A 27,121-nucleotide genomic window follows, 5' to 3' on the forward strand; every position below is an offset into this window, starting at 1 on the left:
GCGCACTAATGCACAGAAATATACCTCCGTTAAATGACACATAACACACTGAAATATACAGTTGTGGCCAAAAGTTTTGAGAATGACACAAATATTAGTTTTCACAAAGTTTGCTGCTAAACTGCTTTTAGATCTTTGTTTCAGTTGTTTCTGGGATGTATGAAATATAATTACACGCACTTCATACGTTTCAAAGGCTTTTATCGACAATTACATGACATTAATGCAAAGAGTCAGTATTTGCAGTGTTGGCCCTTCTTTTTCAGGACCTCTGCAATTCCACTGGGCATGCTCTCAATCAACTTCTGGGCCAATTCCTGACTGATAGCAACCCATTCTTTCATAATCACTTCTTGGAGTTTGTCAGAATTAGTGGGTTTTTGTTTGTCCACCTGCCTCTTGGGGATTGACCACAAGTTCTCAATGGGATTAAGATCTGGGGAGTGTCAACGTTTTGGTCCCTGCGCCACTTAGTTATCACTTTTGCCTTATGGCACGGTGCTCCATCGTGCTGAAAAATGCATTGTTCTTCACCAAACTGTTGTTGGATTGTTGGAAGAAGTTGCTGTTGGAGGGTGTTTTGGTACCATTCTTTATTCATGGCTGTGTTTTTGGGCAAAATTGTGAGTGAGCCCACTCCCTTGGATGAGAAGCAACCCCACGCATGAATGGTCTCAGGATGCTTGAGGCCGCGTACACACGGTCGTTCCAAACCGATGAGAATGGTCCGATGGGCCATTTCTATCGGTTCACCGCTGAAGTGGCCTGATGGTCTGATGTGCGTACACACCATTGTTCCAAAAACTGATCGGGTCCGAATGCTGTGACGTCAAACACACGACGTGCTGAATAAAACGAAGTTCAATGCTTCCAAGCATGCGTCGACTTGATTCTGAGAATGCGCGGGTTTTGAACCGCTTTCTGTACTAACCATCAGCTTGGACCGATCGGGCAGCGGTCCATCGGTTCGATTTTAAAGCATGTTTTAAAATTTTGAACCGAAGGACAACGGACCGATGGGCTGTACACACAGTCGGATTTGACGGATGAAATTGGACTTAAGGTCGTTTTTATCGGTTTGGACCGACCGTGTGTACAAGGCCTTACTGTTGGCATGACACAGGACTGATGGTAGCGCTCACCTTTTCTTCTCCGGACAAGCCTTTTTCCTGATGCCCCAAACAATCGGAAAGAGGCTTCATCGGAGAATATGACTTTGCCCCAGTCCTCAGCAGTCCATTCACCATATTTTCTGCAGAAGATCAATCTGTCCCTGATGTTTTTTTTTGGAGAGAAGTGGCTTCTTTGCTGCCCTTCTTGACACCAGGCCATCTTTCAAAAGTCTTTGCCTCACTGTGCGTGCAATGCGCTCACACCTGCCTGCTGCCATTCCTGAGCAAGCTCTGCACTGGTGGCACTCCGATCCAGCAGCTGAATCCTCTTTAGGAGACGGTCCTGGCGCTTGCTGGACTTTCTTGGGCACCCTGAAGCCTTCTTCACAAATGCAATGGAATTTTTTTTATAGGATTAAGTTAATTTTCATGGCAAAGAGGAACTTTGCAATTAATTGCAATTCGTCTGATCACTCTTCATAACATTCTGGAGTATATGCAATTTCCCATCTCAAAAACTGAGGCAGCTGACTTTGTGAAAATTATTATTTGTGTCATTCTCAAAACTTTTGGCCATGGCTGTACATCCTTAGATTTGCAGTAATGCACAAAATATACTGCGTTAAACGGAAGGTAACACACTGAAATATACGGCATTAAACAGAAGGTAACGCACAGAAATGTACAGTGTTAAACTTGTAGTAACACACTGAAGTATACTGCATTAAATGTGCACTAACGCACAGAAATATACTGCATTAAATGGATGTAACGCATTGAAAAATACAGAGTTAAACTTTCAGTAACACACTGAAATATACAGCGTTAAACTTGCACTAGTGCACAGAAATATACGGCGTTAAACTTGCCGTAACGCACTAAACTATACTGCCTTAAACAGAAAGTATAGCACTGAAATATACGGCATTAAACAGAAGCTAACACACTGAAATATACAGTGTTAAACTTGCAGTAACGCACCGAAGTATACTGCGTTAAATGTGCACTAATGCACAGAAATATACTGTCTTTAATGGCACATGATGCACTTAATCATACTGCATTAAACATGCACTAATGCACAGAAATATACTGCATTAAATAGCATGTAATGCACTTAAATATACTGCATTAAACGCGCACTAACGTACAGAAATATACTGCGTTAAATGGCATGCAACGCACTGAAATATACAGCGTTAAACTTGCAGTAAATCACTAAACTATACTGCGTTAAATGAAAGGCAACGCACTGAATGTAAACATCCCTTGTAATAGAAATAAGGATGGAAAGGGACTCTTTAGTAAGAGATCTGGGGTCAAAAAGGCCCCTAATCTCTCATTTATCTTTAAGAGCAAAACAAAAAAACAAAATTTTTTTTGCATTTTGACTTTAAAAAAAAAAAACAATTTATTTTGGCCCAAGAACCGGATGTGACGTCACTCCGGTCCTCCAAGGGCATAGAGACAAATGAAATGGCAGCCATCCTGGCTTCACTCGACTTTCTGCCCAGCAAATGATCAGGCAGTGCGAGAGGGGGGGACACTCCTCCCACCACTTCTAGTAGTGATAACGCCGTGGGACCACTTTTATCTGACGCAGAACCAGCCATAATAAAAAATGGTATGGGGATATGGCAGCTATTAAATGTCAAAGTAATGACATATTTTTACTATGGACCAGTCGGCAAGAAAAGGCTTACAATTTCACTGTAATGTACTTTTCTGCAAAGCTTCCCATGCTCTACTGTCATTTGGGACCACGAACTGTAAATTTGGGACCACTATTTTAATCATTATCCTGGGTCTACAGAATATGTGCCTTTAAAATGACTTTATTTCCATGTCAGCAGTTTCCTCCTTCAATTGGACAGTGTTAGATTGTGGCAAAAACTCAAATATTTTAATGTAAAATTTTTGATCCCCTGGGAGAAAATTGAAATACTAATGCATGTGATATTAATTGCGCATTTATTATTTTCTAGGCAAATGTGCATTCCACAAAGGCAGATTGGAAATAGTTATCTAAATATTCCATTTTATTTTATATTGGTCTCACGTGGACAAACTATGTATAAGATGATATTTAGAGAATGTATTTTTATAGAATACTCAAGTAGCATTATATATGTAATTGGTTTTGTAATAGAAGAGGCTCAACAACATTATTGGCTGCCAGGACTTGACTTCTCTGGGCTGCCAGAATAATAAAATGTCTTTTTATTTGTTGAAGTTTCCATATCAACGTGTGTGTCCTTGTCTGTAAAGGGGCCTCTACTATTACCTACCCCTGATGTGACAACATAGTGTAGTTATGAAGCAGAAATAATAAAATGAACAGATGAGATTCTAGAATACAAACTAGAATGTGTACATTTGTTCTATATTTACAGCAGTGGCGATTGTTGCTCCAAATTTTTTGGGGTGCGGAAACAAACTGATTTTTTTTTGAAAAAACAAACAAAAAAAACATCAATTGCAGCCACTGTGCCATCAAACCCTGACACTATGCCCATTAGACGTTGCCACTGTGCCATCAAACACAGCCACTGTGCCATCAAATGCTTCCAGTGTGCCATCAAGCACAGACTCTGTGCCCACCCAATGCAGCCACTGTGCCCATCAAACGCAGCCACTGTTCCATCAAACGCAGCCACTGTTCCATCAAAAGCAGCCACTGTGCCATTAAGCGCAGCCACTGTGCCCATCAAATGCTGCAACTGTGCCCATCAAACGCAGCCACTGTGCCCATCAATTGCAGCCACTGTGCCATCAAATGCTGCCACTGTGCCCATCAAACGCAGCCACTGTGCCCATCAATTGCAGCCAATGTGCCATCAAATGCTGCCACTGTGCCCATCAAACGCTGCCAGTGTGCCCATCAATTGCTGCCAGTGTGCCCAGCAAATGCTGCCAGTGTGACCATCATATGCTGCTACTGTGCCAAATGCTGCCATCGTGCCCATCAAATGCTGCCAGTGTGCCCATTAAATGCTGCCAGGGTGCCCATCAAATGCTGCCAGTGTGCCCATCATATGCTGCCACTGTGCCAAATGCTGCCAGTATGCCCATCAAATTTTGCCAGTGTGCTCATTAAATTCTGCCAGTGTGACCCCTGCCGGCTTGTCATCTGCCCGGCACTTACCCTTTGGCGACGAGCAGGGTCCTTTTTGTCTCCTGCGGGCACTTCTTGACACCGTCCTCATCTCTGACTCCCGTCCTCTCGTCCCATCAGGCGTCCATTAGCGGCGTCGATTGTTTCAGCCAATCAGGTGACAGATAACCATACCCTGATTGGCTGAGAGGTGGGTCAGTGTTAGGGAAGCGATGTATTCGCTCTCCTAACACAACACAGTAATCAGAGAATGCACAGCGTTGCACCCGCTGTTTACTCTCTAGGAAGCCTATTAGAGCCCACAGCGCTAATCAGGAAGCCTATTAGTGCCTATGGCTCTAATCAGGCACTTCCAAAATAAACCTGCCACTGTAATTCATATGCCTGGCACCTGACAAGGGGTGGGGCACAGGAATAGGGGTGGCAGCGGCGACCATAGATAGCTTCATGCAATGCATGAAGCTATCTATGTGAGAGAGCAGGATGGGGGGGGGGCGAGCAGGAGAGGGGGTTCGGCGCTCCTGCGCCCTTTATGGAGGCACCACCACTGACTTACAGTAAATTATAAACATGTAATGTTACTGTTGTACAGTATCGCTACTTTTGTGAATATATTAAGCCTGTTTACTTGACAATAAGGTCTCAGGCACTTTTTTATCTTGGGGGTTAAAGCTGGGTATACACAGACAGTTTTCTTTCCATTCAACCAGCAGGTTGAACGAAAAAAAAAAAAAAAAACACAGGTCCCTGCATCCACACAAGTGATTCGGGGATCTCCTCTGCTGCGCTATTGTATTCTGACAGCGAAGACTCCCCTCTCCCATCAGAAAACACAGGTCAGTGTTGCAGTCGTTGGCGGAAGTTGGTCTAACAACTGGCTTGTGTTGTACACATGTACACATGTACTGAAATTTGTCCAGTTCTTGCTGGCCCCTTAGAGAGAACCATACACAAGAACCTTCACTTTTCACCTTCAGTCACAGTAATTGACTCAAAGGGTATGATCTCCTATTTGCTCCATTTTGGTCTGTTGGGGCTGGTGACCATTGTTGCTGGAAGTTATAATAAGGCTCAGTAGTTGGGTACCCTGTATACTTCATCCTCTTTCCCATAAGTATTCCAAGAGTTTCTCCAATAAAACCTGTTGAAGCATTTTAATGTGGCTGACACTTAAGCCTAATAAGCATGGGTCAAATGTCGGGAGGCATTGGCCGGTTCAATAGAAACCGGTCGACATTCGGCCCATGTGGCCGCCGAGTCATGACTGAAAAAGGTCTGCCTACTGGTTCCCGATCAGCACTTTCAGCCAATGGCTGAGAGCAGTGACCAGAGTGTTCTGGCGGAGGGGCCGTCCCACTGTCAGAACTCAGGAGAACAGCAGGGGAGATTGTTGTACTAATATCGGATTGTTAGTACAGTGGCTCTGACCTGAGCTGTCAGTTTTTTTTTGTTCAGCCCGCTGGGTTGAACGAAAAACAACTAGTAGTGTGTATGAGGCTTTAAATTCTTCATATCTGCTATAAGGACCTATCATGGTAGATGCTGCCTAGAAACTTCTGTAAAGTATTTGGATAAAACTGTTCTAGGTGCACAATATACTTGTGTCTTATGCTGCGTACACACGATCGAAAATTCTGACAAGAAAACCGTGGATTTTTTTCTGACTAAATTTTGGCTCAAACTTCTCATATGACCCTTGGTGGTAATGGTGTTATACTAACAATGGACGTGTCCACCATATCTGGTCTTTTTCAATGAAATTTACAAATTTCTTACAAACTAAAACAAGAAATTAGCTTCTGAATTCTTTCTATTTAAAGTGTTACTAAAACCCAGGACACTGCATACCTGGTCTTCCACAGTACACAGAACAGGGAAATGCAATTATTTTAGTAAATATAAACTGCTAAATAAGTTTTCTTATCAGCAGTATATAGCAGTCTTGTGACTTCTATCAGTGTCTGGTTAAAGCTTGGTGGAGGAATTTTCATTTTACTCTGACTGTCCTATAAGGCTGCCAAGAAAAAAAAAACCTCTCTAGCAATACACAGCAAACTGAGCATGTGCAGAGTGCCCCCAAAGCTTTGTTCTATCAGAGATGGATTGGGGGAAAAGAGGAGGATCCGAGAAGACAGTATGAAACCGCCTTTTTACACAATGCAAGATTAACCCCTTAGGTTACACAGTGAGTATAACAAGCATGCTTTATTGTATATACAGACTGATTTTACTGTTGTGAGTTTAGTAACACTTTAACTTGTGCATTTTCTTATTTCACATGCATACATACAACAAAGGGATTCTATGTGGAAAACAACACTGTCCTTAAAGGAGAATTCAGCCCATTTACAGGGCAACTATATATCCATTTGATTTTAACATTCTTCGTGGCAGATCTCTACTTGTGTTTTATCTGTTCTGTAGATGCCAGGATAGCCATTCCCGTGAAGCTGTTTAAATCTTTCAAAAGGAGTGATAGGTAGGAGGTTCTGCTATAATCCCATAGTTATTCTCATTGCTATGATAAGAAACATTTCTGGGTACTCCTAACGCAAAGATGAAACCTACAGTGTAAACTTACTTTACTGTAAGCTCACTGCTGGGAATCCCATAGCAGTAGGCTGTCTGTATCTTGGAGCCTATACAGATATCTGGGGGATGTGGTGACTTACAAGGGTGAAAGGGAAGGCAGGCTAGCTTGCAAAAGAAACACACACACATGCACAATATATATATATATATATATATATATATATATATATATATATATATATATATATATATATACACAATATCTCACAAACGTGAGTACACACCTCACATTTTTGTAAATATTTTATTATATCTTTTCATGTGAAAAAACTGAATACATGACACTTTGCTGTATGTATGATGTAAAGTAGTGAGTGTACAGCTTGTAAATGAGTGTAAATTTGCTATCTCCTCAAAATAACTCAACACACAGCCATTAATGTCTAAACTGCTGGCAACAAAAGTGAGAACACCCCTAAGTGAAAATGTCCAAATTGGGCCCAAAGTGTCAATATTTTGTGTGGCCACCATTATTTTCTAGCACTGCTTTAACCCTCTTGGGCATGGAGTTCACCAGAGCTTCATATGTTGCCACTGGAGTCCTCTTCCACTTCTCCATGACGACATAACGGAGCTGGTGTATATTAGAGACCTTGCGCTCCTACACCTTTCGTTAGGTCTGGAGACATGCTTGGCCAGTCCATCACCTTTACCCTCAGCTTCTTTAGCAAGGCAGTGGTCATCTTGGAGGTGTGTTTGGGTTCATTATCATGTTGGAATACTGCCCTGCAAGCCCAGTCTCCGAAAAGGGAGGGGATCATGCTCTGCTTCACCCCAAACACCCCAAATTGTTCGCTATTCGGAGAACAGGCAAGCAGCCAATGTTCGAGTCGAACTCATGTTCGACCCGAACATAAAGCTCATCCCTACTTCTCACCTGGTTGCCGCCACACGCGCTTGACACTATTTGAAACAAATAACTATATCTTGGTCTCATCAGACCACAGGACAGGGTTGCAGTAACCCATGTCCTTACTTTGCTTGTCTTCAGCAAACTGTTTGTGGGCACATGCACTTAACTTCTTTGGTTGACAATGGCGAGGCCTGTTCTGAGTGGAACCTGTCCTGTTAAACCACTGTATGGTCTTGGCCACTGTGCTGCAGCTCAGTTTCAGGGTTTTGTCAATCTTCTTATTGCCTAGGCCATCTTTATGTAGAGCAACAATTCATTTTTTTCAGATCCTCAGAGAGTTCTTTGCCATGAGGTGCCATGTTGAACTTCCAGTGACCAGTATGAGAGAGTGAGAGCGATAACACTAAATTTAACACACCTGCTCCCCATTCAAACCTGAGACCAGGGAGAGAAAATGGCTAATTGGGCCCAATTCAGACATTTTCACTTCGGGTTGTACTCACTTTTGTTGCCAGCAGTTTAGACATTAATGGCTGTGTGTTGAGTTATTTTGAGGGGACAGCAAATGTACACTGTTATACAAGCTGTACACTCACTACTTTACATTGTAGCAAAGTGTCATTTCTTCAATGTTGACACATGAAGAGATGTAACTAAATATTTTCAAAAATGTGAGGGGTGTACTCACTTTTGTGAGATACGATATATATATATATATATATATATATATAAATATATATATATATATATATATATATATATATATATATATATATATATATATATATATATATATATATATAATAAAATAAATTGTAATCCATAGATTATCCCTGTGTCTGACAACAAGGAGGTATGTGACTGTTGGCATTCTAATGCAAGTGATGCATTGGTCAGTGGTTGTGTCTAAGCTATCTAAGCTATAGCACAATTTTTCATCCATGTGTCTATGTTCTATGTCACGTGATAGAAGTCGAGGAGATGCAGGTCACTGTTTATTTGCTTCTTGTGTATACAGCTGACAGTGTTGTTAATATAACTGAGAATGGCAGTCACTCCGGGGTTACTGATTACGGGCTCAGGTAAGCAATCAGTAAGAGATTAATGGACATGCTTCCTCTAAAGAAAACTTTCAGCAATTGTTTTTCTATTACATTAGCGCACCAAAAAAGAACGATTTCCTTCAAAGAGATCAACAATAGTGTCATCACTTAAAGTGCCTATTTTTACACTGGAAATAGTTTGACAAAGGGAAAAACTGAGACATTAATCTAAGGTTATGTGGCTGGAAAATTGCAACAAAATAGATGAGTTGTGAATATGTGAAAAGCTGATCACATATACAGTACAGTAGAGTAACAAAAGAGCGTGAAATCTCACATATATATGTGAACGTACAGTATACTGTATATACAATATATATATATATATATATATATATATATATATATATATATATATATATATATTTACACTCACCGTCCAACTTATTAGGTACGCCTTGCTAGTACATGATTGGACCCCCATTTGCCTTCAGAACTGCCTTAGTTCATCATGGAATAGATTCAACCAGGTGTTGGAAACATTCCTCAGAGATTTTGGTCAATATTGACATGATAGTATCACACAGTTGCTACAGATTTGTCAGCTGCCCATCCATGATGCAAATCTCCCATTCCACTACATCCCAAAGGTTATCTATTGGATGAGATCTGGAGACTGTGGAGGCCATTGGAGTACAGTGAACTTGTTGTCATGTTCAAGAAACCAATGGTGAGATTATTTGAGCTTTGTGACATGGTGCATTATCCTGCTGGAAGTAGCCATCAGAAGATGGGTACACTGTAGTCATAAAGGTATGGACATGGTCAGCAATAGGGATGAGCGTTACATGAGTTTAACTCGAACATTGGCTGTTCGCCCGTTCGCCGAATTTGGGCTGTTGTGGCAAATTCGAAAGCCGCGAAACACCCTTTAAAAGTCTATGGGAGAAATCAAAAATGCTAATTTTAAAGGTTAATATACAAGTTATTGTCATAAAAAGTGTTTGGGGACCTGGGTCTTGCCCCAGGGGACATGTATCAATGCAAAAAAAGTTTTAAAGACAGCCGTTTTTTCAGGAGCAGTGATTTTAATAATGCTTAAAGTGAAACAATAAAAGTGAAATATTCCTTTAAATTTTGTACCTGGGTGGTGTCTATAGTATGCCTGTAAAATAGCGCATGTTTCTAAAGGAAAAAAAAGTCAATTAAAACTACTCGCGGCTATAATGAAAAGTCATTGAAAAAACAAAACCAAAATTTAAAAAATAAATGCGTGGGGGTTTCCCCAAATTCCATATCAGGCCCTTCAGGTCTGGTATGGATATTAAGGGGAACCCTGTGCCAAATAAAAAAAATGGCGTAGGGGTCCTCCTCAAAATCCATACCAGACCCTTTAGGTCTGGTATGGATTTTAAGGGGAACCCCACAGCAAAATTAAAAAAATATGGGTTCCCCCCAAAAATCCATACCAGACCGTTATCCAAGCATGCAACCTGGCAGGCTGCAGGAAAAGAGGGGGGGATGAGAGAGCCCCCCTCCTGAACCACACCAGGCTACACGCCCTCAACATGGGGAGGATGTCCCCATGTTAATGGGGACAAGGGCCTAATCCCCACAACCCTTGCCTGGTTGTTGTGGGGGTGTGCGGGCGGGAGGCTTATCGGAATATGGAAGCCCCCTTTAACAAAGGAGACCCCCAGATCCCAGCCCCCCACTATGTGAATTGGTAACGGGGTACATTGTACCCCGTTTCATAAAAAAAATGTCAAAAATTTTAAAAACCACAGTAGACAGGGACAAGTCCTTTATTAAAAAGAAATAAAAAAGAAAAAAAAATCCAACGATGTATTCCATTCTCGATCGATACAGAGAAAAAGGGGGCTTTCAGATTCTGATAAGCCCCCCACCCGCAGACCCCCACAACCACCAGGCAAGAGTAATTACCATTTACTATCCATATAATCCCACAGGAATAAAATACTTTTTAACTATACTAAATAGGGATGATAGTAGCATTTAACCCTCAATGAGCCTAACAAATGCTTGTTAAGTCTGGGGTTTTCAGGATACACTGTATCTCACATACCAGGGATCTTTCCAACTGGCCTCCAATATGACTAAAATCTGGAGATAGTGACACCTCAATGTTAGGATTAGTGTTAGGCCTTTGGCTGCCTTCGTTTATCAGTCAGTGTCAGCGCTGACAAGGTCACATCTACCATATCCTATCTATGTTGTGCTATCAGTGAAATTTGGAGACATGAAGCCCTCTACATGTAAATAACACCAAAAATACCAGTAAATAGCTTAATGGGGCTTTCAAGTTGCTACACTGTTACCATTGACTCCATAAATAAAATATACATTCCTCTATCCCCTGCGTTGGGCATAACACATTCTGTACAATTTATTAAAGTGATATTACCAGGCCCGGACTGGGACAAAAAAATAGGCCCGGGCATTTTAGACTGAGCAGCCTGGGGGGGGGGGGGGGGATTTGGGGCGCGGCAGGGTTAATGATGGGATGTGGCGTGAGATAAAGAAATAGAGAGAGAAATACATACAAAGAAAGATAGATATAGATAGAAAGATAAAGATAGAAAGAAAGGAAGGTGGATAGATAGATAGATAGATAGATAGATAGATAGATAGATAGATAGATAGATAGATAGATAGATAGATAGATAGATAGAATGGAAGATAGATAGATAAAGATAGAAAGAAAGAAGGGGAGATAGATAGATAGATAGATAGATAGATAGATAGATAGATAGATAGATAGATAGATAAAGATAGAAAGAAAAAAAGAAGGGAAGGAAGATAGATAGATAGATAGATAGATAGATAGATAGATAGATAGATAAAGATAGAAAGAAATAAGGGAAGATAGATAAAGATAGAAAGAAAGAAGGGAAGATAGATAGATAGATAGATAGATAGATAGATAGATAGATAGATAGATAGAGAAAGAAACAAGAGAAGATAGATAGATAGATAGATAGATAGATAGATAGATAGATAGATAGATAAAGATAGCAAGAAATAAGGATATATAGATAGATAGATAGATAGATAGATAGATAGATAGATAGATAGATAGATAGATAAAGATAGAAAGAAAGAAGGGAAGATAGATAGATAGATAGATAGATAATAGGGAGAGAGAAAGAAAGAAAGAAAGGTGACGAGAGAGAAGGGAATAAAGGGCACCCCTACATCAGTGTACAGTACTCACTCAGAGAAGGGGGAGGAGTAGACGCAGCTCCTCTCCTCTAACTGGTCGTGCGGGCAGCAGGGGGAGGGGAGAAATGTCAGAGCTGGCTTTGATACGCCCAGCTCATCTCTCTCTGGGGGATCTCTGCTATTGGGTAAACTGGGCGTCCCCTCTGGGCCTGCAACCCCTTGGTACACCCCTGGGGAGACGTGACATGCGTCCCCCCGGAGGGCCGTTTGCGGGTTGCGGCCCGTGGGCCACCGCGGCCCACCGGGCATATGCCCAGTTTTCCCTATGGCCAGTCCGGCCCTGGATATTACCTACCTTGAGAGGACCTCCCCATAGGTGTGCGACCCCTTGGCCTATATATAATAGGTATGTCAAATAGTCCAGTGCTTCATCCCCTTGTGGATGCCAGCCTCGGAGGTCTCCTTTCCTAATGAATTTCACATATAATGTACAGCTTCTTCAGGAGAACAAGGATGAGAAAGTTCTATAACATCACATTAGAATAAAAAGTTCAATCAATCTTTGCACATAGCTGCAGTTTATTTAGATAATTAATTCTTATACAATTTCTTGATAATCTTTATGAATAAATAACACTGGTCCAAGATAAAATGTGCTAATTTTTACATAGTTTGATTAGATAAATTAGAAAAAAGGTGAAAAGTTGCTGGTTGGCTAACGTTTTCAAGATATTTCACAATAAAGATTTATACACAGGCGAGTATATTTGCCTACCAGGGAGGGATCTGATGATCATGATACCTGGTAACTTCTCAACAAAATACGGTAGAACAATGAAAACGGTACCACATGGAAGTGTATACATTTATCTTTACTTTGAGACTAAAGATTATCACCCAACTGTAATTTATTGTTCTTTAATTGCAAGGTACATTTGTCTTGGTCAGATCTACGCATCCTAGAGTTATATCTGGTGGCTTGTGAAAGTGCCATTGCCTAACATTTCCAAGGAACAGTTGCGTGATATTTTTCCTTTAGATGCCAAATTGCCTCAAAACTGTGTAAACAACGCAGATAAATTCCGCTACATTTGTGGCAAGGTTACATTTGCATCTCATAAGTGCAGTATGACGGCAGTGGTAAAAAAAGCACACCACCTATATTTTGGATGCAAAATAGGGGATCAAGACAAGAGATGGGACTCTCATTATTGTTGCATTACATGTGCAACTTATCTGTGTCATTGGCTTAACAAGAAGAACAAGTCCATGCCTTTCGCAGCCCCAATGGTGTGGAGGGAGCATGAAAATTTTACATAAAAACTTTATAAAAAATGAATGGAAAGTTATGTTCATGGTATCAATAAAAAAATACATTTATAATGATTGGTGCTGGCACCATTCTCATTGCTATATCACATTTTGCAGAAAAGTTATGGAGCATAATTGCACATCCACCTTGTAATTTTGAATTATTTTGATGAAATTTTGACCTGAAGCTGTATCTTGGAAACTGGAGCCAATTAATACTCAGAATTTTATTTTCCTTTTTCTACTAACATTTAGCTACTTTCATTTCCAAGGCTTTCTCCTTTAGGCCAGTGTAATGAAATGTCTTTTATTTTTGGGAATTCATACCGTGAGCCCGGGTCTTATAGTCATTTTGGCAACCAAAAACACGGTAGGGCTTATTTTCGGGGTAGGGCTTGCTATTTAATGTGCTATCTTCTCTACCCCTCTCCCTGCCTGCCTGACAGGAATCCCCAGTGTGAAGTAAAGTAAAAGTGGTTGTGGACTGCTAGATCCCTCTCTATTACAGTAGTATATGGTGAGAAAGGTGTGTGTTTCTGAAATCTATTGTGTCAGGTACCTTATTATAGCCTGACTCTGGGCTTCCATAGCCTGCCTGAGCTCTCTCCCACGAGCCAAACATTGCAGAGGGAGGGGGGTCGAAGAGGACAGGAGAAGAAGAGGATCAACCACTTCAAACGTATGCCGCGTACACACCATCACTTTATGTGATTAAAAAAAAACGACATTTTTAAAAACGTCAATTTAAATGACCGTGTGTGGGGGAAAACGTTGTTTTATGTCTTGTGAAAAACGACAAAAAAAATTGAAGCATGCTTCAATTTTATGTTTTGCTTTTCAAAACGTCGTTTTTTGTTTCACAGAAATTGACCGTGTGTAGCAAAAAACGATGTTTAAAACAACGTTTTTAAACCCGCGCATGCCCAGAAACTAGTTATGAAGCGAGCTTCAATGGAAAAAAGTGGTGAACGTAACCTCGCTTTGCTAGAGCATTGTGAAAAAACGATGGTGTGTAGGCAACTTCGTTTTTGAAAATTGAAGTTTCAAAAACGTTGTTTTTTACTTCACAGAAAATTTCGTTTTTTTCTATCACATAAAGTGATGGTGTGTACGCGGCATAAGTCTTATTTTTGGGGTAGGGCTTGTATTGCAGCCCTCCTGGAAAACCAAGGTAGGACTTATTTTCAGGGTAGGTCTTACTTTCAGGGAAACACGTTAGTAACTGTGTAGCACCTTGAAAGCCCCATTAGGCTATTGCTAGTATTAACATTAAGAATTTGAGCTTGCATTTTGGGGGTTTATTTATTTTTGCGCTGATTGCACCTTCTTTTTTTGTATATTGCTAGTATTATTTGGTGTTAAAGCGGGGGTTTACCCGAAAAACACATTTTTAACATCAGATTGAGGCTAATTACGGGAAGCACAATCGGGTGTTTTTTTTTTTTAAATCAATGCAGTACTTACAGTTTTAGAGATAGATGTTCTCCGCCGCTTCCGGGTATGGTCTGCGGGACTGGGCATTCCTATTTGATTGACAGCCTTCCGACCGTCGCATACAGCGTGTCACGAGTTGCCGAAAGTAGCCGAACATCGCTGCGCAGGCACCGTATAGAGCCGCACCAACGTTCGGCTTCTTTTGGCAACTCGTGACGCACTGTATGCGACGGTCGGAAGGCTGTCAACCAAATAGGAACGCCCAGTCCCGAAGACCATACCTGGAAGCGGCGGAGAACATCTATCTCTAAAACAGTAAGTACTGCATTGATTTAAAAAAAAAAAAAACGATTGTGTTTCCCGTAATTAGCCTCAATCTAATGTTAAACATGTTTTTTCGGGTGAACCCCCGCTTTAATTATGAGGATCACATGGCTTTGTTAAAGAGGGAGTTCACCCGAAAAAAAAAATTTAACCTTAGATTGATGCTCATTTTGTCAAGAAGAATCGGGTTGTTTCTTTTTAAATCGAAGCCGTACTTACTGTTTTAGAGAGCGATCTTCTCCGCCGCTTCCGGGTATGGTCTTCGGAACTGGGCGTTCCTATTTGATTGACAGGCTTCCTACAGGCTTCCGACGGTCGCATACATCGCGTCACGAGTAGCCGAAAGAAGCCGAACGTCGGTGCGGCTCTATACGGCGCCTGCGCAGCGACGTTCGGCTACTTTCGGAAAATCGTGACGCGATAGATGCGACTGTCAGAAGCCTGTCGGAAGCCTGTCAATCAAATAGGAACGCCCAGTCCCGCAGCCCATACCCGGAAGCGGCAGAGAAGATTGCTCTCTAAAACGGTAAGTACTACTTAGATTTTCAAAAAACTACCCGATTCCCCTTGACAAAATGAGCATCAATCTAAGGTTAAAAATTTACTTTTCGGGTGAACCTCCACTTTAAGAAAGAATGCCAAAGTCAAAATTGTTCATTTTGCTTCAAATTCGATTTCAGTGAAATCAGTGTATTTATTCTTACCCCTCACTAAAACTTATTTGTACCATATAGAATACTACTGTATGTCACTTTGTAATGGTCAAAACATTTGAATGGGAATTATAGTGGTAAATTCTCACCACTGCACTTCTTGAGAAATATAAAAAGCTAGAATGATTAGTCTTGCTATCAGTTACACAAAATGGAAATAATAGCTTTTATTGGAGTGTCTTGTATGACATAATTATAAGTTAACAAATATAATTTACATTTATTTTTTATTTTTAATTGATGCAAATCTGCAAAAATAAATAACAAATGTCTCCTGAGACCTAACCACATATAAATAGTCACACAGCCTGGCTTATTGCTCAGCGTAATGGAATGCTAGCAAGGAAAAAGTCATTAGAAAAAATAAAAAGAACAAATGTATATATGTGAGCCAAGGTAAGCGGGGGGAACGCTCGACAAATATAGTCAACGCTGCAATTCACAGCTGTGCCACAGCGAATGGTGTCAATGCACCGATTGTTCAATATCATGTGACTTAGTCTGCTTTCGTTTTGATACTGCATATTACATAAATTCATTTCTGGCAATTCCCAACAGATACTTGAAATAAGGTTGTAATATACAATTTTTTTCTGAGAAAGTTATGATTTAATTATGCAGTCAACAGTTGCTGTAAAATCCTACTTATGCAGTTTAAGAGTGACAAGTAACGCATAGTATACACCATTAGCGAGTTGAACGAAAAATAACTGACAGCTCCGGTTGGAGCAGCTGAACTAACAATCCGATGTTGGCACAGCAATTTCCCTTGCTGAGCTATTGTGTTCTGACAGGGGGGTGCCTCCACCAGAACACTCGGCCAATGGCTGAGAGTGCTGATCGGGAGCCAGTTGGTCGCTGGTTTTCCAGCATGCATACAGTACATACATTTGTCCGACCGGCTGCCATACACACGGGCTAAATATTGACTGTTTTTTATTGAACCGACCAATGTCACCTGACATTCGGCCCGTGTGTACTAGGCTTAAATGTGCTCCTTTAAAGATCTGGCTGTGAGAAAGGGGGAGATTCATTATGACCATTGAATGGAATCCATGAGGCTTTAAGACATACTAAAAAGCCTTAGGCCCCTTTCACACTGGGGCGGTGGGGGCGTCGGCAGTAAAGAGACACTATTTTTAGCGGCGCTTTACTGTAATTTTAGCACCGCTATTCGGCCACTAGCGGGGCGATTTTAACCACTGCTACTGGCCAAAAAAGGGTTAAAACCGCCGGTTCAGCGGTGCTGCTTATTAATTTCAATGGACAGGGGCGCTGTAGGAGCAGTTTATTCACCGCTCCTACAGTGCCTCAAAGATGCGGCTAGCAGGACTTTTTTACCGTCCTGCTAGCACACGCTCCAGTGTGAAAGCCCTCTGGCTTTCACACTGGAGTGAAAGGAGCGGCTTTTTCAGGGCGCTTTGCAGGCGCTATTTTTAGCGGTATAGCTGGTTTTGGCTGGAGACCACACCAGACTGAATAAATTGGTCATTAGTCGTGGGTAGGTGGCTTTGTGGGCAGTGAGGATGGAATAAATTCCAGTGCATTGTGCTCAGCTGTGGATAGTGGTGGTGAACCCTCCTGAGGGCTTGGGCTGTTAACTTTTTGGTACGTTCTTATGGTCGTTCGTTCCACCAAGAAGATTTTAGTGGGGAGAAAGGAGTGCCTGGTGTCAATAAAAAGCAACTTTTGATGTAGGGTTCACAGAAAATTTATTGGAAATGTAGATATAGAGCCAATGGGGCAGATCCACATACATCTGCGCCGGGCGCAGCGTATCTAAGATACGCTAAGCCGCTGTAACTTACTTTTGTTTGGTTTGAATCCTCAATGAATTTGCGCCGTAAGTTACGGCGGCGTAGTGTATCTCTTGCGGCGTAAGGGTGCAGAATTCAAATGAAAGTGATGGGGGCGTGTTTTATGTTAATACGTCGTGACCTGACGTAAACATCGTTTTTTTTTAACTGCGCATGCGCCATCCCTGGGGGTATCCCAGTGCGCATGCTCGAAATTAAACCAGAAACCAGCCAATGCTTACGACGGTGACGTTATTCTACGCAAATTCCTATTCGCGAACAACTTACGCAAACAACGCAAAAAAAAATCAAAATTGTACGCGGGAAGGACGGCCATACTTAACATTGAGTACGCCTCAGAACAGCAGCTTTAACTATACGCTGGAAAAAGCCGAACGCAAACGACGGAAAAAAATGCGCCGGGCCGACGTACGTTCGTGGATCGCCGTAAATAGCTAATTTGCATACTCTACGCAGATTTCTACGGAAACGCCACCTAGCGGCCGCCGAAAAATTGCATCTAAGGTCCGAAGGCGTACGAAGACGTACGCCTGTCGGATCAAGCCGAGATGCCGTTGTATCTTGTTTTGAGGATTCAAAAGAAAGATACGACGCGGGAATTTTGAAATTACGACGGCGTATCAGTAGATACGCCGGCGTAATTATTTTGTGGATCTACCCCAATGTGTTTTGGGGGAATTAAATACTCCTTCTTTAGGGCCGTTGCTGTGTATTAGTGAGTTGGATCTAGAAATCCATTTGGGAACCAGTCCCACCCACTAGCACGCAACAACAGCCTTGAAGAAGGAGGAGCCAAAGTCTACATTTTCAATGAACTCTCTATAAACCCTACATCAAAAGTTGCTTTTTCAGGACAATGGACACTCTTTCCTCCCCACCCAAATGCATATAGGCAAGGAAAACTCCTTGCCTTTATGCCCAGCAGTTAACCCCACGGTTTACAGCTTTCTTCCTTTTCCTACCTCTTGCTCTTAGCTGAGTGGGGAAGGTGGGGCAGGCAGAAGGAGCCAAAGCAACAGACTGCTAAGCTTTCCTACTGCATATGCTGTGCCTTGTGCAGACATGGGGTAGAATACAGGGCAGATCACTCTAATAAATAAAGTTTAGAAGAGTGGCGCATGTTTTATACCTTTGTCACTCTTTGTTTTCATTGCCCCCAAGAGACTCTTAGTTCACACTGGGGCGGCTTCAAAGTCGTCCGACTCTGAAGCCGCCCCGCACAGTGCGACCTCAGCGCGGCTTGCAAATTACTTCTTTAATAGAAGTCAATGCAAGCCGCTCCAAAGTTGCCCCCAAGTAGTACAGGAACCTTTTTCTAAGTCGGACTGACTTAAGTTGCTCCCATTAGAACAGTTCCATTACACTGCATGGAAGCGGCTAAATCGCCCCAGTGTGAACCTGCACAAAAGTTTGGTTATTAACAGGTTAGAAACACCCGTTGCGTGTTTACATTAGAAGACAGGCTGCAAAGATTTGACAGGCTGCAACCTCTGTTGTGAACTTAGGAAATCATTTCTCCACACTGTCTATAGCTACAGAAGTGACTGGGGGCTTGTTTTAAAGTGTTCTTACCATTTGTTTGGGAATACATAAATATGTTAGTGTGCATATCCTAAGCATAAGTTACCTTCACACCCTAAAATTTCCAAGAAAGCACATAGTATCGGTAGTATTTAGATAAATATTTTTTTTATTAAATAAGAAAAAAATAACATAGTCCAGATATCAACATGAAATATGTAAATAGGCACAATATATTATCCCGATTTTTTGGTGCATTTTGTTATTTGATAAAAAAAAATAAAAAAATAGAACAATAATACACTGGGCCTATTAAAGCGGTGTTTCACCCTGCAGAACAACTTTTTAGCATAAAATTCGGCATAGTAGCACGAGCTACAGTATGCCTGTCTTAATTTTTTTATCCCCGTACTCACTGTTATATCGTACATAGAAGATTCCGACTGCCCGCGGGGAATGGGCGTTCCTTTCAAGAGGGAGGGTGATTGACGGCCGGCTCTGGCACGTCACGCTCCCCGAAGACAGCCGGAGTAGGTCTCGGCTCTTCATGGCGCCTGCGCACAGACTATGTGCAGGCGCCGTGAAGAGCCAAGCCTATTTCGGCTATTTCCGGAGAAGCGTGACGCGCCAGAGCCGGCCGTCAATCACCTTCCGTCTGGATTGGAACGCCCATTCCCCGTGGGCAGTCGGAATCTTCTATGTATGATATAACAGTGAGTACGGGATAAAAAAAATTAAGACAGGCATACTGTAGCTCGCGCTACTATGCCAAATTTTATGCTAGAAGAAAAAAAATATATATTTTTTTTTTATAGGGTGAACCCCCGCTTTAATGAAGCCGTGCATTTGACTGTCAAAAAACATTCACTGGTGCTGTATGAATAACTGGCAGTCAAAACAGGTGCACCAGGAAGATTCACCTGCAGTAACTGTTTTGGTGACTGTCAGGCCCCATACTCACGACCAAACATGTTTGCTGAAACTGGCCCGCGGACCAGTTTCAGCATACATGTTTGGTCGTGTGTAGTTACGAGCGTACAGAATTTCACCGTACATTTGCCCGCTGGGCCGTTTTTCAGCAGACATTTATTTCCAAACTTGTTTTAAAACCGTCCGCTCAAATCCTGTCCGAACGTACATGTTTGGTGGTGAGTACACAAAACCAACGTACAAAAACCCCGCGCATGCTCAGACTAAATGAGGCCACGGGAGCGCTCGTTCAGGTAAAACTCACGTTTGTTTGGGATATGGCACATTCGTCAATAGAAAGATTAATTCTAGCAATAGAACACTGAAGCAAAACACACAATAACCAACGCTTGATGCCGTCGTTTTATTCATTCTTCTCTTGCTATAACTAATCAGTTATTTAGCTCATGTTATTTCAACAGAGTTGTTCCATACTGAAAAGTGACATTTGTTAGCTGTGATGTAGTAAGATTTTTGCAAACTTTTATTGGCCCGACGTATCATATTTTTAGTGGTCCTCCACATTTCAAATTTTTTGCTTTTAATGTTTAATGGTTATCTTTCCCACTTTCTTTATGTGTTTATAGTTATGTCACCATTTAGAATATTTTAATAGGAAATAGTTTTGATTTAGCTTTTGTTTGTATATTTAACAGGATTTTTTTGAAGGTTGTTTAAATTGTCTACCATGTTGGCACACAAAATGACCCCCCCCCCCCACATGAGTTAGTGAATATTTTAGATTAAACATTTTATTTGTTTGTAATGTTTGATGCCTAAAATAATACCCACAGTATTACAAACAATAGGCACGTTTTTCAAATCAACAAAAAGGCTTTTATTTTAGCAAATGATAAAAGAACAAAAACAGAATGGCAGCACTTGAACAGCTAGCAACATACATGCAAACTTGCATTTGAAACATGGTGAAGGATAAACTAGCCAACCTCAGGAAGCACACAAAATAAAATCTGAAGCAGCAGCACATAACCAAAGGAACCCAAGCTGTGGTAGTCCAAACAAGATGCCATTTGTGGGGGATCAAATGGAAGGCAGGGCATCAACGTCTCCTCTTCCTTGCAACCTTCCTTCCAGGCTGCCTTCCAGCGGGTCTTCCCTGGGCCCTTGCAGGTGGGGATGATGTGGCAGCAGGAGAATGGTGTTCAGCAAGCCGGGCCGGGTCACATAGCCCAGTGTCTGGGGTCAGCAGCTCCCTCTGCATCCACCAAAGGGCCTGGTTGATCACGCCCTTTGCCAGTTGCCTCTGCTCCTCCGTGCCTTGATTCAGGTCATGTGCCACGGAGGCACTGTAGGCCTCAGTGGGGTTGAGGGGGGCCCTCATGATGGCACTCGCCTCCTGAATCATTTTCAGGCTGGCTTCCTCCACTGCCCCCAATTTCTTCTTACGGCCTGGTGGCCTAATATAAAGGGGAGGAGCCTGGCTGGTGGTGCTTGTCCTGGGGAGCTGCTGAACGCCACTGGGCCCGGCCTCCTCCTGGCTGCCACTGACCCCTTCGTCCTGGCTGACAGTGAGGAGAGGATCTGCCACCTCCTGGCTGGTCTCTTCTTCCTGTGTAAAAAAAAGGGACATGTTGTAATATATTTAGGAATATACTCACTCACATTTTCATGCTTGAATCTTATTTTTTGCCTTGAATTTAAACTTGAAAACAGACTCACCCTCTGACCCCTGCAGTTGTCATCCCTGACACCTATTTGTTTGCCCACGATTTCAGATTTTTACTTCCCAGCTTGTATTTTATTAACCAATATCAAGTCAAGAATCAAACAATAATTAAGATTATTACATAAATAGTTATGAAACTACTATACCTCATCATCGTAGAGGCGCAGATCTGCCTCTCTGTCAGCCAGGCCCTCTTCATCCGACTCTGCAGGGCTGTGGTGATCTGGGGAAGTCCCGCTGGGAGGTAGCGTGGAGGGAAGGTTGGGATTCAGACTTGACATTGATGGCCTGCCTTCCAGTTGATCCCGCAAAAATGACATTTGGTTGTAATACCACAGCTTGGGTTCCTTTGGTGGTCTTGCTGCTGCTCCAGATCTTAGCTGCTTTTGGTGAGCTTTGTACGCTCTCCTATATGTGCCCCTGAGGTTGGCAAGTTTATCCTTCACCATGTTGGCACTGCATTCTGGCACCCATGTTCTCATGTATGCTGCTAGCTGTTCAAGTGCTGCCGCTTGTACGTCCTTATTGTGGTAATGGTCCTGCTTTGAATCCCACAGGATGGGCATTTCCCTAAATTTATCCAGCAAATGCTGGATAATGTCTTGGCTCTGCAGGAGATCCATTGTGAAGTTATGATTTACTTTTTTTTATTCTAGATTGAAAAAATGAAAAGAAACCAAAAACACAATTAAAAAAAGCCTCAGCATTTACATTGATAGAATATGTTGTTTAAAAAGTAGTACCTATATAGAAATACAAACACAGTGTCTCTTGTTTAGAAAATGCTGGCCAGCTCTGCCCCATTGGTTGGTTTTAGCTAACATTTTTTTTTATACATGCCGCCCCTTTGGTTACATTGCAGGAAATAATATAAATCTACAACCATACACAATTATTACAAATGACAGCATTCATCAAGGCACTATTGCATGTGTAGATATCCTGCCCCTCAGCATTGATTACATGAAAGAAACTTCCTAATGACCTCTGTCCAACCAACACAGAACAATACTTGGCCTGATCTGAATACACCCTACATAATTGATAATGAGTCACAGCATTTTTGACCTCTCTATTTTGTGATGTCTACAAAAGCATTTGGGTACGAAAATCACATTCTGGTATCCAAGAGACATAATAGCTTAATAAAACTGTGCAACCAACAGACCAAACCCCCATCCCATTGCTCTACATTTTAGAGCCCGCTGCTGATCCCATGTTTAAATTTCTTACCTGCCTCTCTCACAATCCTCGTTTCTTCCGCTCGCTGAATTAACACGTAACCTACGTAATCACGTCAAGCGCCTTTTATCCACTCCGCGTATGTATGAAACGCCGCCCTCGTCACCTTTGCCATGCCCCTAATCAATTGAAAAAGTAAATATGGCGTTAACTGTGTAGGTTCTGGAATCGCGCGAATATTCTCCGCGTAACCTACGTCAATACGTTGTTGGCATTCGCGACACTCCGCATATGCAATAATCCCCGCCCTCATCTCCGCCCCTGACGGGACATTTCCTCGTTTCCACGCCCCTAATCTCTGTGGGAAGGAAAGATGGCGATGTCACACGAGCGGGCACGGAGCTCTCATGGCGCAAGTGAAGGGACAGAGGCAGGACCGTCCCGATCCAGGCCTAAAAGATATAAAGCCACTAATATGGCGTTCGAAGAAATGGTGGAGTTGGTTTACATCATGAGGAGGAAGGATTATGATGGTGAATGTGGGCCCTACAAAACACCGAACCGTAGGAAGTCACACATAATGGACAAGGTGGCAAGGAGAATGAGGAGAATGTTTGGTGTCACCAGGTCAAAGGAGCAACTACGGAAGCGTTGGTCCGATTTAAAATTGAGGGAGCCACATCACATGAAGAAGATACTCAAAATTCTGCGTAAAAGTAAGTCCATATTATTTAAGGGGGGGGGGGGGATGTCTGCAATAATGTGTTGACATGTATTTTTTCACATCTGCCTCCTTGGCCTGCTTGTACTTTTGAACACGTGTAGATACTGTATTGTGTTTATGTCAAATAACAACCTTAAACAAATTTTGAGAAATAGTAAACACGCGTAATATGACATTGTTTAGCAAAAATGTGACGTTACTCCAGGAACAACACACCTGGACATGGCTGACTGGCCCCAAACTTGGTTTTCCAACATTGTTGAATAGCAAAATCACAGAAATTAAATTGAGTGAATGTGACAGGCAAACAAGATTCATTCTCCAAAATGCAAATAAAGCTGATGTTTTAACATCTGGAAATGCAAAGCACCTGTGTCTCAATAATCAAAGTATATTTATTTGGAGGGTCGACGAGAATTAATGTTTTGGGGGGACATCCATTTGTGTCACTTCTTTGCAAAAAAGGGGCAGGATCAGAGCTTGGCCTAGAACTACGCCAAAAATGGAGGATTTCTGAAAGAATAAACAACCAAAAATCATCATAAATGTATCGTCTATGCAATGTGTGCGATTTATGATATACAATATCTGTGTGCTGATGAGTATACCTTTTGTTTTTTATTATTTCTTATAGGGGAAAGAAGACGCCAGCAATTGGAGGAGGCAGAGAGGGCCAGACACCCGGAAAATCAAACACCTCCACATGTTGAGCAGGAGGAGGCTGGGGAAGGAAGAGAGGAGGCTGGGGAAGGAAGAGAGGAGGATGTGGAAGGAGAAGAGGATGTGGAAGGAGAAGAGGATGTGGAAGGAGAAGAGGATGTGGAAGGAGAAGAGGAAGGAAGAAAGGAGGAAGGAAGAGAGGAGGAAGAAGTTATTTTGGACTTAGAATTTATATCAGATGAAGGGCAAGTGGCGGAAGAACAATTTGGCGAATTGCAAGAAGGTGGATTGATGGATGAAGGAGGAGTCGAAGATGATGGGGAGGTGGTAGAAGAAGGAGGAGTGATAGAAGATGATGGGGAGGTGGTGGAAGAAGGAGGAGTGATAGAAGATGAAGAAATTGGGGATGTGGAAATTATCAGGCCATCAGGTCAGTGTCACCCCTATATTAATAGGGCCAAACATATGCAGATAGGCTGGAAATTATTTACATATTTTGAATGCCAATTTGTTTCTTTTTAGGGGATGAAGATGGAGTAGCCCATTTTTCACGTGCAAGTGCTTCTATAATTGTACAGCAACTAATGGAGTGCAGCACGGAAATGGACATTATGCGGGAAAGGATGCTAGTCATGGAGCAGAATGTGCGAAATGTCATTTCAGAGTGTAGCACGGAAATGGAGAACATGCGACAAAGGATGCTAGTCATCGAACAAAATTACAAAAATATCATTGACATGATGGGCCGTGTCAAAGACTGAACCACAGAAGCCCATCCCCCGCCCATCCCCCGCCCACAAAACCCTTTTTAATTTTTGTACTTTATAATACGCCAAAATTTCTAAATGCACACACAGTGTGCCAATATGTGCTATCTGCCATCACAGACTATCTATTGTCTGTGCTTTGTGGGTACAAACCCCTCCTCGATCCTCAAGTAGTTGAGAGGAAGGGTTTGCTCCCACAAAACACAGACATTGATCACCCATGATGTCAGATAGCACATGTGGCCATTTGTCTGTTTAACCAATGACATTTGGCGAGTTTTCACTGAATGTGTGCATTTAGAAATTTTGGCGTGTTCCAGTGTGAAAGCACACCATCCATATGACTGACTGCTGTTCTTTTTTTTAATTTTTGTTTGGTGTTGATCTTTTTTGGTTTGTAAATGTTTCCAGTTTCAGATCACAAAACGAACAAGAAATCTCACCTAAAGAAAGAAGTTAACTAATTTTAGTAAAAAAACTAAAAATTTTTGTGTTGTGTTAAAATCTTGTTGAAAAAATTAGACACAAACAAATACAAAGCCAAAAAATTTTTGCGTATAGTTTCAGTGAAATTATTCTTACATTGTGTTTCGATCATTATTATTGCTAATCACTGTCAATAAAGACAAAAAAATAAATAATTAAAAGCCAATATTTTGTCTCAAGAATTTGCAGGAAATGTTTTCTGCCTAAAAATAAACATTTCTTGTTAAAAAATGACTAAAATAAAAAAAAAATAATGAGACATCAAAAGCAGAAAAATGAGTGGCTTCTTATTTCTAGACTGAATACCCAGTTAGTAGATGAGTGAATAATGTGCAAATGTGGTTAGTTAATACATCTGAGTAAGTATATTTGGCACTAGAAGTGCACTATTTTTGGAGATAACCTGGAAGACAGAAAAATAGAGAAAAAGCAGTAATGACAAACAACTGTATAAAGTCCAATGGTCTAATTATTTATTAGTTGTGAGAATATTCCTTTCTTTGGGGGCCGAATTAGAAAGAAATATGATCTGGCATAGCAATGGCCCCCCGACCCATGAAGTACTCAACATATTTGTCGCGTACCTCACGAGCAGATTGGGGGGCCAAGCCAGCGCGACCAGTGTCCAGGCCAGGAATGTTCTCTGAGGGTAGTCCTGCCTCAGAGCCCATGGAGGCTAGGTACGTCTGGGAGTGCCTGCGTAGAAAATTGTGCAAAATGCAGCAGGCAAATATAACGGTGTTCAATTTATATTCCGCCAAATGTATCGATGTCAGGAACAGGCGGAACCGGTTGCTGAGGATCCCAAAGGCATTCTCGACTACCCTCCGAGCCCTGGACAACCGAAAATTGAACACACTCCTCTCTGAGGTGAGGGTCCTCTGGGGAAAAGGCCGCATTAGGTGAGGTCCAAGGCCGAAAGCCTCGTCCGCTAGGAACACAAACGGAAGTCCTTCCACATTATCTTCATCTGGTGGCAATGCCAGACCACCAGTTTGGAGACGATCATAGAAATCAGTCCGTGCGAACACTCCCCCATCTGACATCCGGCCGTTCTTCCCCACGTCCACATATAGAAACTCATACTGTGCCGACACCACCGCCATCAACACGATACTATGATAACCCTTGTAGTTATAATAGAAGGACCCCGAGCGGGGTGGGGGCACAATGCGGACGTGTTTCCCATCTATTGCTCCACCGCAGTTAGGAAAATCCCACCGCTCGGCAAATTGGGAAGCCACAGACTGCCATTCCTGTGGTGTGGAGGGTAGCTGTGGGGACAAACAAAAAAAGAGATTTAGTACTTTGGCACATAAACATTGCAAACATAATCCTACAAGCATCCTTGTGCAACTTTACATTTTTAAAATAGCATTTTCAAATTATGAAGGGAGAATTTCGGGGCACAAATATATAGGCCCACTTAATTAATAAGAGACTCCCCAGCCCTCTGATGGGGACAAAAACACTTTGAAGGGGGGGTGGGGGGTGTTTAAACTGTTTTTAGAAAACAAAAAAAAAAAAAAAGTGGCAAGGTGGGGGTTGGCCCGAAGATAGCATGCTGGACAGGTTAATATTGGGTAAGATCCAAATATGCAGGTAGGCCAAAATAAAAAGAACATGTA

The 27,121-nt window shown here is 42.0% G+C and overlaps 1 pseudogene; it reads left to right on the top strand.

Annotated features, from left to right (window-relative positions):
- LOC120932191 overlaps nt 1-27,121 on the top strand; it is a 191,009-nt pseudogene that overhangs the window by 24,256 nt on the left and 139,632 nt on the right.

This window comes from Rana temporaria, chromosome 1 (assembly GCF_905171775.1).
Source record: "Rana temporaria chromosome 1, aRanTem1.1, whole genome shotgun sequence".
NCBI lineage: Eukaryota > Metazoa > Chordata > Amphibia > Anura > Ranidae > Rana > Rana temporaria.